Raw genomic sequence first — 13,520 nt, forward strand, 5'->3', positions numbered from 1 at the left:
TTGGCAAAAATCAAACAGTGATTCAGAGTTAAAAAAAAATCTATAACACTACTCTGTGAGTTGTCCATCGATAAACTTCTCGGAAAATTCCTGGCTTTAAAAATGTACTACTAATACCTGCTGTTGTGACTCATGAGTTAGAGTTCCTAGGCAATTTAATTTCAATTTACGATAAAGTAGTAATATTCATCATAATATTTATATATTGTTGATTTATTGACAACAACAATCAACAGTGATTTGATTTCACTGTTGATTTTTGCCATGTGTCCCCTAGGTACACTGTAATCTGTATACATACTTAGAAATGTTATAGATTATGCATAAAATTATCCTATAAAAGTAATTATTCATACATTATTGTAGTCAGTGTCAACAGATTATGGTAACTAAGTAAATACCAAAATTTGTTTCAAAGATTCCATTCTGTTGGCGTTGACTTAACTACATAATCGTGTAGTCAGACAATACTTAAAATATATAGATCAATTTGAAGTAGATCGTTACACCTAGGTAGGTACAAAGAGCAAAGTAAATATAGCTCTTAATGTGCCTGTATATGAGGGCAATTGGTTTACAGAGAATGGGAATAATTCGACACCAGCAATGACTTGTTCACTAACTCGATGAAACTATATTTTTAAAGCAACTAAAAATCTTAATTAACCAGTTGGTTAAAATTTTATAGGACTAGCTTTTAATGTTTTTGAGAAGTTGTGCCATGAATTATTAGTTAAAGGTGTCAACTACCCAAATCAAGGAAGTCTACACTAAAAGGCCCATGTTAAATGCTTTATAAACAAGTTATCAATTGTAAAATTACTGTGTCAGCCAACTAGCTACTATTTGTTAAAACTATTAAGTATTTCAATATTTCTAGGTCGTATACCCAAAGTGACCCTTAATATGCGTTTAAATAGCATTAAATAGATATTTTGTTTATTACTTATCCTATTGTACACCACTCAAAATGAAAAGTACCTACTATTTCACCCTGTATATAGGACGGCCTACCTACAGGCGGCATTAAATAACAATATAATTATGTTATTTGTTTACTAAAAAATGCCATCTTAATTTACATAAGTCGTTCTAACTTCTGTATTTTTCGGTGGTGTGTGTGCCATAAATAAGTTAGTGTAGGTATCTACCCAATAAGTGGTACTTATAAAACGATTGATTGAAGATTTTCCTTAAACGATGATGAAAAACAACACAAAAAATCATGTTGGAATTGTTTGGTCATCTAATTTGAAATCTTGGTTTTACAAAATTATGGGTATACAGCCGTCTTTATCTCGTAACTATGGCTATTCTAGCTCTATTTTAGTCATTACTATGCTATAGTACTTAAATATTAGAATTATCTACAACGTGTAATTGAATAAACGCAAAATAAAAAAGATAATAATTAACTGAGTAGGTATTAAAGTTTACAGAAATAGTGTTCTTATGATGCAGAGTCCAAAACACTCCAGTACTACGTTTCCTAAAATGAGTTACGATTATGAGTATAGATGATTAAGACATCAAATTAAAAAATAATTAACATCCACAAACTTCTAAAAATCGTGCGTTATTTCAATTAAATGTTGTATATTAAATTACATGGTTATTACAAATCTATAATACTCATAGATGAGCAATTTCAAATTTTATTGTTGTCTTACTATTTCTAGTCATTTTATGTGTATTGTGATCGGTGTGATAATATTAAAATATTACCAAAAAGTATTCTGCTTTCTTTTTGATCATCATCAGTCATTAGTGTCCATCGCAGGAGCACGACCCTCCAATTTACGAGGCAAGTGTAGTATTTGGCCTACATTCCCCAAAGCCCCGCGCGCTGGCCAGACGGGTTGGGGAGGTCTTTTTAAAACCATAATAATATAAATAAATAAATATTATTTGTAATGCTGAATAGACCTACCTACATATTCTAAGTTAAAAGTAAATTAATGTGTACCTATTCATTATTTTACACGTGTAAGCACAAGGCATGGGAGGGTTATTAATTATACGTACATTTTCTACTTTGTCGAAGATAAGCACGTGAACGGTTTGTCCAAAAACCGCGGTATAACCGGAAAACCGAAAAAACGCCCCTTTCGGGGGCCCCCACCACTTAAGCACAACTCCGTCGAAGTCGAAAACCTAGGAGAGTCTTTATGGGCAACCAATGAAGCCATTAATCATTAAAGCAATAAAATCTTTTGTAGGAATTATTTCCGATTTAATTCAATTTTGTGTTTAATTCTACTGGCCTAATAGGTGGTAAGTTAATCTGTAAGCTGTAGGTCTTGTGTGTAAGCACTTACTCTGAAATGGTCCTTTACAGAAAATTAGTAAAATAATCTAAATTGTTTATTCATTACAATCACAACAACAGTCGAAAACACCGTCGCAACACCCATCGCCGCAACACCCATCGCCACAACATGCATCACCACACTCGCAGCATTCATCACCGCACTCACAACATTCATCACCGCACTCACAACATTCTCCCGAATTCCAGCAACTGTCATCACTGCAACACTCGCAATCTATGCAGCATTTATGCCAGCATCCATCTTCCGGACACTGTTCACTGCAGCTGACCCAAATTTGCGCTATGCTTGCAAAAATCTTGGAGGTTTCCTCCAGAATCCTTTGTGCGATTGTCAGTCTCGAATTCGTCGCACTTTCGTCTGCATCCGTGGCTTCAAAGTTATTCTCTGATGGATGAGTTTCGTTTTCGATCGATTCGTTGTCATCATCAGCTTCTTCAGGTCTGGGTCTCGGTTGAACTGCTACAACATTTGCGTCTCTCAATGCCAATGGGATGTTCTCCATTTGGTTCAACTCCAATAGTTCTTTGTTTTGTTCTTCGACCGATTTTTTGTCATCATCAACTTCTACAGGTCTGGGTTTCGGTTGAACTGCTACAACATTTGCGTCTCTCAACGCCAATGGGATGTTCTCCATTTGGTTCAACTCCAATAGTTCTTTGTTTTGTTCTTCGACCGATTTTTTGTCATCATCAACTTCTTCAGGTCTGGGTCTCGGTTGAACTGCTACGACATTTGCGTCTCTCAACGCCAATGGGATGTTCTCCATTTGGTTCAACTCCAATTGTTCTTTGTTTTGTTCTTCGACCGTTTTTTTGTCATCATCAACTTCTTCAGGTCTGGGTTTCGGTTGAACTGCTACAACATTTGCGTCTCTCAACGCCAATGGGATGTTCTCCATTTGGTTCAACTCCAATTGTTCTTTGTTTTGTTCTTCGACCGTTTTTTTGTCATCATCAGCTTCTTTAGATCTGGTTCTCGGTTGAACTGCTACAACGTTTAGGACTTTCAATCCCAATTGGTGATTCTCCATTTGGTTATTCTTCATTTTGTTATTCTCCATTTTGGTTACACTCCAATAGTTTTCTACTAGGTAGGTAAGGTATGTACTTTGTTTTGTTTTATTTTAGGAGTTTGTTTTCAATTTAGGAATTCTTTCCGATGAGTAAGATCTAAGTACCTAGATCCTATCCTACATTAATTAGGTACCTACATTCTATCAGCACGAAACTTTCACTACTTTTCTAAAGATTAATAAGTTAGAATTTTCTCTGTAAGTTTTTTATGATCACAACCAACCTAATTCTGCCAGAGCTTAGGACTTACTAGTGAAATATTTTAATCAGTTTATGATATTGTTCTCGCCAATCATTGGCGAGTTACATCTAATCTGAGGTCATGGTTTCATTACCGCAGCATAGATAACATCCTAATTTCCCAAAACCACACGTAATTAACCAAGGGATTTTCAATTTAGTTAAAACTGTGTATTTTTTAGATACTTGCTAAGTTCAGTGTAAGTGATCGAACCAGAAATGAGATTGGTAGGAAAACCAAAGTGACCGACATAGCCGCAGAATTGCTAAAATAAAGTGGCAATGGACGGGGCACATAGCTCGCGAGCTGATGGCCGTTGGGGCAGAAAAGTTCTCGAGTGGCGACCACTGGCCGGAAGACGTAACATGAGCAAGTCACCCACTAGGTGGACCGACGATTTGGTGAAGGTCGCTGGTAGAACCTGGATGCGAGCAGCGCCGGACCGGTAGTTATGTAAATCCTTTGGAGTAGGCCTTTGTCCAGCAGTGGACGTCATTAATTTGGACGAAACGAACTTGCTAAGTTGCTATCGAACATAAAATAAGTAACTTAAGCTACTCTGCTTAATTACGTCATACTTAAGTACTCATTATTATACTATGCTTACGTAGGTACGTATAAAAATATATATTTTTTAATTTATTTATTCATGAATAGAACGGTATAACATTGTTTCTGTAAAGGTGCGTCCAGACTGGGTGCACGGGCTCGCGCGGCAAACTCAACATCCTGCTCACTCAAGAGCAGGGCGAGCAGGATAACCAGCAGCGTGCCGCGCGAGCTCGTGCGCCTAGTCTGGACGCACCATAAGAAAGTTGTTGGATTGCTATAAATTTTAAGCAGTACAAGGAATCCTTTTTATTTTGTACATATACGAGTAGATAAATAAGCAGTAAGTTACCTAACTTAAACTTTTACACGCATGGCGGACTTAATGCTTTATAGATCGTGATGCGAAAGTCAGCTACCGTACTTGCGCTCCTGGTGAGCGATGACGTCACTGTAAGTTAGTTCCTGCTGTGGTTCCTGTGGCTCCCAATTGGCATCAGTGAGTTAAAGCTGCCATCAAGAGTGCGTATACTTACCTATGCCTATTAGGGCCCTGCCCTGCCACACTAGCGGATTACAGGGATGTTATGGATACGGTTACGGATATTACAATAATATTATACTGGTTTCGGTTACGGATATGAAATCATTTCGGATTATCCGAAAGTTTCGGATAATTATGGTTATGGATATTTTTTATTTTTTTTGGGATGGAGCTGAAGTCCCGCTGAAGCGCTCAGGGCGCCACGCAGTGATTCTGGTTATGGATATTAGAACTTAAAAATGCAAAATTCAAATAGCAAGATAGCTGCGCGACACATAGCCACTTTATGTACTATGACGACACCTAACGGTAAAACAGGCGGGGATATTAGATGGTGCCAGGCCAGGAAATGCCAGACAAGTAACAAATATTAAGATTTAGACTCCGCCGTTATCCGAAACTTTTAAATCGGTTTTCGGTCACGGATATTTTTTTTTATTTCGGATATCCCATAGTTTCGGTTACAGTTACGGATATCCAGACCATAACCCTGTTACAAACGTTTCCACGCAGCGAACACGCCTCGTGTGCGTGCAGCCGCGACGTCATGAATAGTCCCTCTTATTATTTTAAAGAATTTAAATAAAACTAACATTACTATGATATAACAATTTATTAATGCAGTAAATAATTTGTTGTAAATCAACAGCAACATGTAAATAATAAAGAACAGTATAAAATAAAATTCTTAAACGGGTCATTCCACAAAAATATGTCAACTCTTAGTCAGCGCCACATTTCACATGGAATATTTGGTAATATTTTATTCCAAAATTGTTAAATAACAGCTCGCAATGTGTTTTAATCATCACCCATTTATATTTTTTAAAACTATTTAAAAATAATCTTAAATTCATTTTAAGTGACCCAAAACGTCATTCCCTAGGCAGGTCAGTACTCCAAAAGTTTGTGTTTTGGAATCCATATTTATAGAAACATCAACTTGATCCTTTGTTTTAATTAACGAATAATCTATTTAAACGTACATTTCACCAAATTCTATTAATATTTTGCGGTTTCAATAAAGAATAATTTGATTTTCTTAAGTTGAAAAAGTGTCCACAGCTTTTAGCGTCATTCCCTCGGCAAGCACTGATTTTATAATTTTGCGCTTTAATATGTCGCTCACCTAGCAGTATAATGACACATCTACTTTTTTCTTATTTTACAGAAATGAGGGTCAAAGATTTTACAAATGTTTGAAACGAAGTTATGAGTTCATTTTACATTTTATCATGGATTTTATGGTTTTAGCAACTAGTATAGACCTTAATAGATACTTAGGGATAAAAAAATCCACTTCAGGTTTCCAGGAGTTACTTCATAGCAGTCAAAGAAGAAGAAGAACCATGCAATTGTGCCGTTATACTTTTTAACAACTTCCAAAAATGTCATATATGCCCCAAAGCCATAATTAAACAGGATGTGAAAACTAGAAATAAAGACAATTGGTTGATAGAAAACAAAAGTTTTTATTTGAAATCAACATACAATAAAAAGTTTAACTAAAATATTATAATAACCTATATATATAACCATCAGGAATGGCTCTTTCCATACCAGGTGACCGACCACGCTGGGAGAGAGGCACGTAAACTCGCTCTGACGCTGGATCTCTCCCAATTGATAAACTGTGCAACCAGGGTCCCGGACGTCGACACTCACACAGCCAACTGCCTTGACCTTCTGCTGACATCTGATCCAGACAGATATTCCATCCTGGTTACTGCTCCTCTTGGAACTTCTGACCACTGCCTGGTGAAAACTGTATCGACATACTCCCCATCTGATCGTGGCCCTTGTGGAGTAAGACGAGTATGGCGATACAAGTCGGCAGATTGGGACGAGATGCGTCAGTTTTTCGCATCTTTCCCTTGGAGGCCGGCATGCTTTTCTTCTCGAGACCCAACGAGTTGGGCCGATGCCATAACAGAAGTTATACGCCTGGGTATGGAATTCTTCATTCCTTACTCAGACGTCGCCTCAGGTAGCAAAGCTCGCCCTTGGTTCGATGCTGATTGCCGTCATGCTGAAGCGTGTAAGCAGTCAGCGTTTCTGGCATGGGCTGATGCTCGAACGCGCGACTCACCGGACACTCGCAATCTGAAGAAAGCCTACAACCAAGCCTCCAAGTCTTGCAAAAAGGCGTTACGCAGGGCTCGCTATGATCATATTGGACGCATTGGCACCAAACTTGCTTCTTACCCAGCCGGGTCCAAAGCGTTTTGGTCCCTTGCCAAGGCCATCCAATCAAACTTCTGTCGCCCCAGCCTGCCGCCACTGCTGGAACCCGATGGCTCACTGGCTCACTCTGCTGAGGAAAAGGCGAACCTTTTTGCCACCCTGTTCGCTGATAACTCACGTCTTGACGTCGCAGGCAAAACGCCACCCTCATTACCCCCTGCCTCCTCCACCATGCGTGAGGTCCGCATACGGCAGAGAGAGGTTTTAAATGTCTTGCGTTCTCTTGACGTAAATAAAGCCAGTGGACCCGACGGAATTCCGGCAATTGTCCTGCGTAACTGTGCGCCGGAGTTGTCTCCTATTCTGACACGCCTGTATCGACTCTCACTTGAGACTGGACTAGTCCCTAAATCATGGAAGCTTGCAAACGTACAGCCCTTACCTAAAAAGGGCAGTCGTGCTGACCCAACCCAGATCTGATTACGAGACCCATCTCTGTTACGTCTATACTCTGCAAGATAATGGAACGTGTCCTGCCGTGTGTCTGCAACTCTTTTTCTACTGCATATCAACGATCTGCTCAAACCCGGCACCTTTGGGTACGCAGATGACACGACAGTGACAGCCAATTATATATCCAACGCAAAAGCCAACAGGCGTGAGGTCGAGTCTTGTCGTGAGTCCTTAATTGAACGTTTAATTTGGCCCTTCAGGATGTCTCTGATTGGGGCGATGCCAACCTGGTCCAATTTAACGCGTCAAAAACACAGGCGTGTCTGTTCTCCGCAAAACGAAGTCCATTTCTTATGGCTCCAACATTCCGAGGTGTGCCTGTCAAAATCACCGAGCGACTGCAACTCTTGGGCATTGAAATGTCCAGCAAGCTGAACTTTGGCGAGTACATCGAATCCATAGCGAAAACAGCTGCCAAAAAACTATCCTCTCGAGGGCAAGGCAGTACTTCTCCAAGAAGCAAAGGCTGCAGCTTTATAAAGCACAGATCCGACCTTGCATGGAATACTGCTGCCACCTCTGGGACGGCTCTGCCAAGAAACATTTGGCTGCTTTGGATTCGGTGGAAAGGCGTGCCAGAAGACTTATCGACAGCCTTGTTGAAGCGGCGCTCCAGGAACTTGACGATCGCCGTAAGGAAGCATCCCTATCGGTTTTCTACAGGCTACACTTCGGAGAATGTGCGAAAGAATTACACGAATTAATTCCACCAGCCCTCTTCCAGGGAACCAGACGCAGGTTAGCGTACCAACCCTATATTGTTGACATTCCACCAGCGCGCACTAAGCGTTTCGATGACTCTTTTATAATGCGAACAGCTAGGGACTGGAATTCGTTGCCTGCTGCTGTCTTTCCCGAAAACTATATTCCGGGCCTCTTCAAGGCGAGAGTGAATAAAGCACTTACAGGGCAGATATGTACCATCCTAGACTGCATCCCACTTAACATCAGGTGCGATTGTGGTCAAATATAACAATCAAACTATAGCAAATAAAATAAAGTTTAATCATGACGTATCTTCTCTTGTCAAATGTACCGTTTTTCTACTAACTTACTAAGTTAATAAAATGTCACATTTGCCACTTACGCCAACACAGATTTAGAAGCGATTGCAACTCGCGGAGCGCCCCGCACAACTGACAAATAAGCCGTTGTTATGCGCGGAAGCGGGGGGAACGTAGCAAGTGCTACAATGACACTGAACGCCCTCTCTCGACAAATAGTAAAATTAACACCGTGCCGTTTTACCACTTTATAAATTATACACTCCTAAACACTTAGGCCGTAAAAACTCAATTTCGCTTTTTTTGTAAATGTGCCATTATACTGCTAGGTGAGCGATGTATTTAGAGTGAATGACATTTAGTTGAGTTTTAAGTACGATACGAAGTTATCCTCAGACCATACTGGCTTTGCGGCAGCCGTTTTTTGAATAAGTGCAAACGTGCCAGTTGTTGTGGAAACATGTGTTGAACCAGTCACTTCGTCAGTCCCTAGTTGAGTAGCTTTATTGATTACAATAGGAAATTGTATATAATTTAATAGTATTTACGTGTGGATTTTCGGCTATTTTCAGTACATCGTATTAAGCATCTTATAAAATAAAGTGAATCTGCATTTGTGTTAAGTTTTACGCCAAATCGTCAGTCCCTAGACCGTCAGGCCCTAGCTTTAAATGGCACTAGGGACTAAAATTGTGGTTAATGAATGACATTTTTTATATAGTGATAATAACAAAACAACTACATTAAGTATAATAACTTATCTATAAATGTTAAGGTTTTAAATTTTATACTTTATTAAAAGTCATATAGGAGTAGTGTAGTATGAAAAAAATGAAAATTATAATTTCTCCTAAAATAAAGCATAAAGTGACTGGCCCTTTTAGACATAACATAATTAATAAATAAACTATAATTTACACTAATAAAGTATTCAAAATCATCTTAAAAAAGTTTAGGACAAAATGACGTCGGAATTTTACAGATTTTTATGGAATGACCCAAACATAGATTCGTAATGTCGAGTCTCGCACATTTAATGTGTTTTTTTTATTAGTTTTTAAAAGACCACAAAATGGACCATTAAAAGTTCTACAAAATATTGTCATATTAAGATTTGAGCTTAACATAATTTTAAAAATTGTTATGTACCTACATACTAAATAGAAATTTTAATACAAAATTTAAATAGCATCTTCAAAAATATAAATGCATTATTATAACAGTGTCTTCTAATCCATTACAATAAAGTGTTAATTGATTATACATGGAAGCATCTAATATAATATTTTAAAAGTCTTACAGTAAAGTTATGAAAACATGCTAAAAAAGTAAAATATTATAAAAATTACTACTAAAAAAATTGTACGTAACAATAAATTGCAAAAACATTTGTACAAACTTTATTATGCTTAAAAGATCTAAACAAAAATAGGTCATCACTTAAACTTAGCCAACAAATAAGTTAATTATTTGCCTTTTACAAATATTTTTGGAATATTTATACCGTCCTTTGGACAAATCAATAATATTCTGAATTAATAACTTCAAAGTTGTGAGCATAATCAATTTAAAATACATGTTTTTGAGCACGATTACAAATTTACTTATTCTATTGTAGCAAAAAGACTACTATTTGACCATTAATATTAAACATTGTGATCGAGCATAAAGGCACTACCCACAATCTGCTTCACGGCAGAAATATCGGCCAAGGTTACGGCAAAAACAGTGACCAGGCCCACAGCAAGGATTTGAACACTCACATCCAGGAGTGCGATTATCGAATAAGCATAAACACATATTTTCACAGCAAGCCTCTGTGCACTGTCCGCAGTGTACAAGACAATTAGAAAGGAGTCGGCACAAACAAAATGCTGCCAACGGACTATCGTCTGAAATGTGGAAGCAGCAATCTATTTCTTGTGATGTCTCAGAATTTTCACTGTTCCTATCATCTTCAACGTATCTCATATTTTTATCAGTGCCTGTTTCGTTAAGTGGTTGCATCACATCATGATCCTGCTCATCATTTCTATTATCTTCTACAACTGAGTAGAGTTTCACTGTTTTGTTTGAAGTTGGTTGAGTTGTTATCACTTGAGTCATTTTAACTCTAAATTGCCACTTTATGGTCAAATTGTTTCTGTTTAGGACAGATTTATAGGGTTATTAAATGCATGTTTGCAAGCCTATGCTGCTGCAATGTTAAAAAACGAATTTCGGCTTAACTTAAGTTTGTTGAGATGCCATGCCACTTGTTGATGCAATGAGTTGTCCAGCTATGTACTTATAAGTAGGTGGTACTACGAATCTGACAACTTAAACTTTTCACTTGTGAGTGATAACATTCAGTACAGTACTTAGCCAAGTGTCTGTAATTATTTTAATTCAATTGAGCGTTAAAAATTCTCACAAAAATAAACTGGCCAAAAGTTTACCAGCCGACCTCCTGTCATTAATGTCAGTTTGACATTTCTAAAGTAAATAAAACAAAGGAATAGTGAATTATTCAGATTCAATCAAATTAATCAAATGCACCAAATGCACACGTGCTGAATAGAAGAGAGCAACATCGATTATTTTAATTTGAGCTTCGTTTACGAAATTTCTCCATACTCTCTAAAAGTACATGCATAAATACATAATAATAAAATTTAAAAATAATGAAGTGCATTTAATCATAAAATGCCTACTCATTTAAAAAGCAATTAAAATACTATTTATTTTATTAAATCATGCAGGACCAGCAGGACTTAGTTTAAAAGATCTAAATAGTCAACCAACATAGCTATTAATGAATTCTCAAACTGTAATTAATAGCTATTAATAATTAAAAATGACTCATTTTTTTTAATTATAAATTGCAAGATTTATAAGACCAATGAGTATTATATTTTTTTTATATTAATTTTTATACGGTTTCAGAATGAGTGTTTATCTTTACCCTATTACATACTTTAAAAAAGTTAGTATTAAAAATAATACTTGTTTACCAAATAATTAATAATAAAATATTTCTTTGTGGTAAATACTTTTAAGTCTACTCTTACCTGAGTATTAATAATTTCTGGAATTCAAAATATTTCAGTCTTGTGTCATCTAATTATTGGAGCAGTGGCCATCCGGCAAACAAGTGTGGGTCTTTCAGTATGAGTCATAAATATTTTCAATTAATTGAAGCAGCTACAATCACAATCTCCGCAGTCACAGTCCCCACAGTCACAGTCACAGTCCCCACAGTCACAGCCGTCGTCCCCACAATCACAACAGCCCGTACAGTCACATTCGTCCCCTCCACAGTCGCAGCAATCACCACTGTTGTCCGCCCCGTTACTATTATCAGTGCACCACCAATGACAACAACCATTACAACAATCTAACATCCAATGACATAATAAGTAATAAAATATTCCATCATTAGTACTGTCATAGTACCCTGAATAACAACAGTCACAATGATCATCGGCTTGACTCCGTCTCTTCTTCTGTTCTTCCTCACTAACAGCTGGATCTTGCGGAATGGATTCTTCTAAATCATGTTTTTCTGGTGCTGTAGCAATCACTTCAGCTGGTCCAGTGGAAGTGGGTTGGTTTGTTATAGGGAGACTCATCTTGTAGAGGTCAAATTTTAATAAACTGTAAAAACTTTCCAAGTACTCCTTGTGTTAAACTTTCATAACTTTGATGAGTTACTCAAGTTGGTATTATTTTTCTGTATAAATCCGCTTCGCCAAGCTTACTATAAAACTTTCACAAAATAATTTTAAGTTATTATAATCTTCAACACTGTTGTTGCGTATTAGTAGTTATTTTCGTTGTAAGTAATAATGAACTGAACTGAGTTACTATAATGATGACTAATTTTAACACTGATACCGGATGGCGCGTGTATCTGTGGGCGCGTGTAACTAAAAATACCACAGACAGTCGTTCACAACTAAGTACTCACTTCTTTTAATAACCTTTCTGACAAGCTCTCTCAATAATTTCAACAACAAAACCGGTAGGTAGGTAGGTAGGTACTATGTATGTATGCGGGTATGATGAAACATGCCCAAAAATGCAGGGCCAGATTTAGAGGTCTGGAGGCCTCGGGGCAACAAAAGAGTGGCCCCCTAGGCCCAAATTATTTTCCAATAGTGCCATCTACGTTCCACGAAGACGGGCCTACCAATTTTTGGTCGAGGCCCTCGAGGGAGCGCGGTGAGCGGGTGCGGGGAGTTTGATCCGAGCAATCCGAGCGTCTGCGTCATTTATGTAGTAGGTATGCACTCATAAGAAATAGAAATATAGAAATAGAAATATTTATTTGTCTTTGAATAGGGTGTACAGAAGGTCGAAAATAACAAAATATGATCACCTATCCAGCCATCAACAATAGCATGCAAATATATCGAAGAAATATTGATATTACATATAATTATTACGGTATTACTTTTTGCTGATTATTCCCTATAGCTAATTTAATTAGCATGTACCGATAACACTCAAAAATTGAATGGTGGGGCGCGTCTTTGTGGATGGCACTTTCAATCGAGTATTCAATAGGTATGCAAATAAACAATTTTATAGCCTGACCAGGAACATAAAAACCCTGGCATAGAGGCGCGTCAATTGCATTTGATAGTGCAACACTGAGTACAGTCGTACCTGTGTTAAATTAATAGGCTAACTTTATGTATCAGGATTCTGGATTACGGGCTAATTTGATATTTTCATGAATTAACGAAAAAATAATATTATAGGTAGCCTGGTTTAAATAAATTAAATGAAAACATCAATCGAGCTAGTAGGATTTATTTTATTATTCATCAATAATCAAATTCAGAACTTGAATATTCAACTGCAATGTCTGCTCATGAACGCTTCAAACTCGGTACTTCTTTCCCAATTCCATAAAATTCAACACTTAGAAAGTGTCAAAAAACTTTAAAATAGGTAGTTGAAACAAACCACAGCTAATTTTCATAGTGGACTGTACTATACGATAAACATGTCAGTCAATTTGACACCCGTGTCGGAAAAATTATTCAATGAAAATATTGTCCGAACCCTTAGTATTTCTCTTCGACAAATACT

This window comes from Ostrinia nubilalis, chromosome 24, assembly GCF_963855985.1.
Source record: "Ostrinia nubilalis chromosome 24, ilOstNubi1.1, whole genome shotgun sequence".
Classification (NCBI taxonomy): domain Eukaryota; kingdom Metazoa; phylum Arthropoda; class Insecta; order Lepidoptera; family Crambidae; genus Ostrinia; species Ostrinia nubilalis.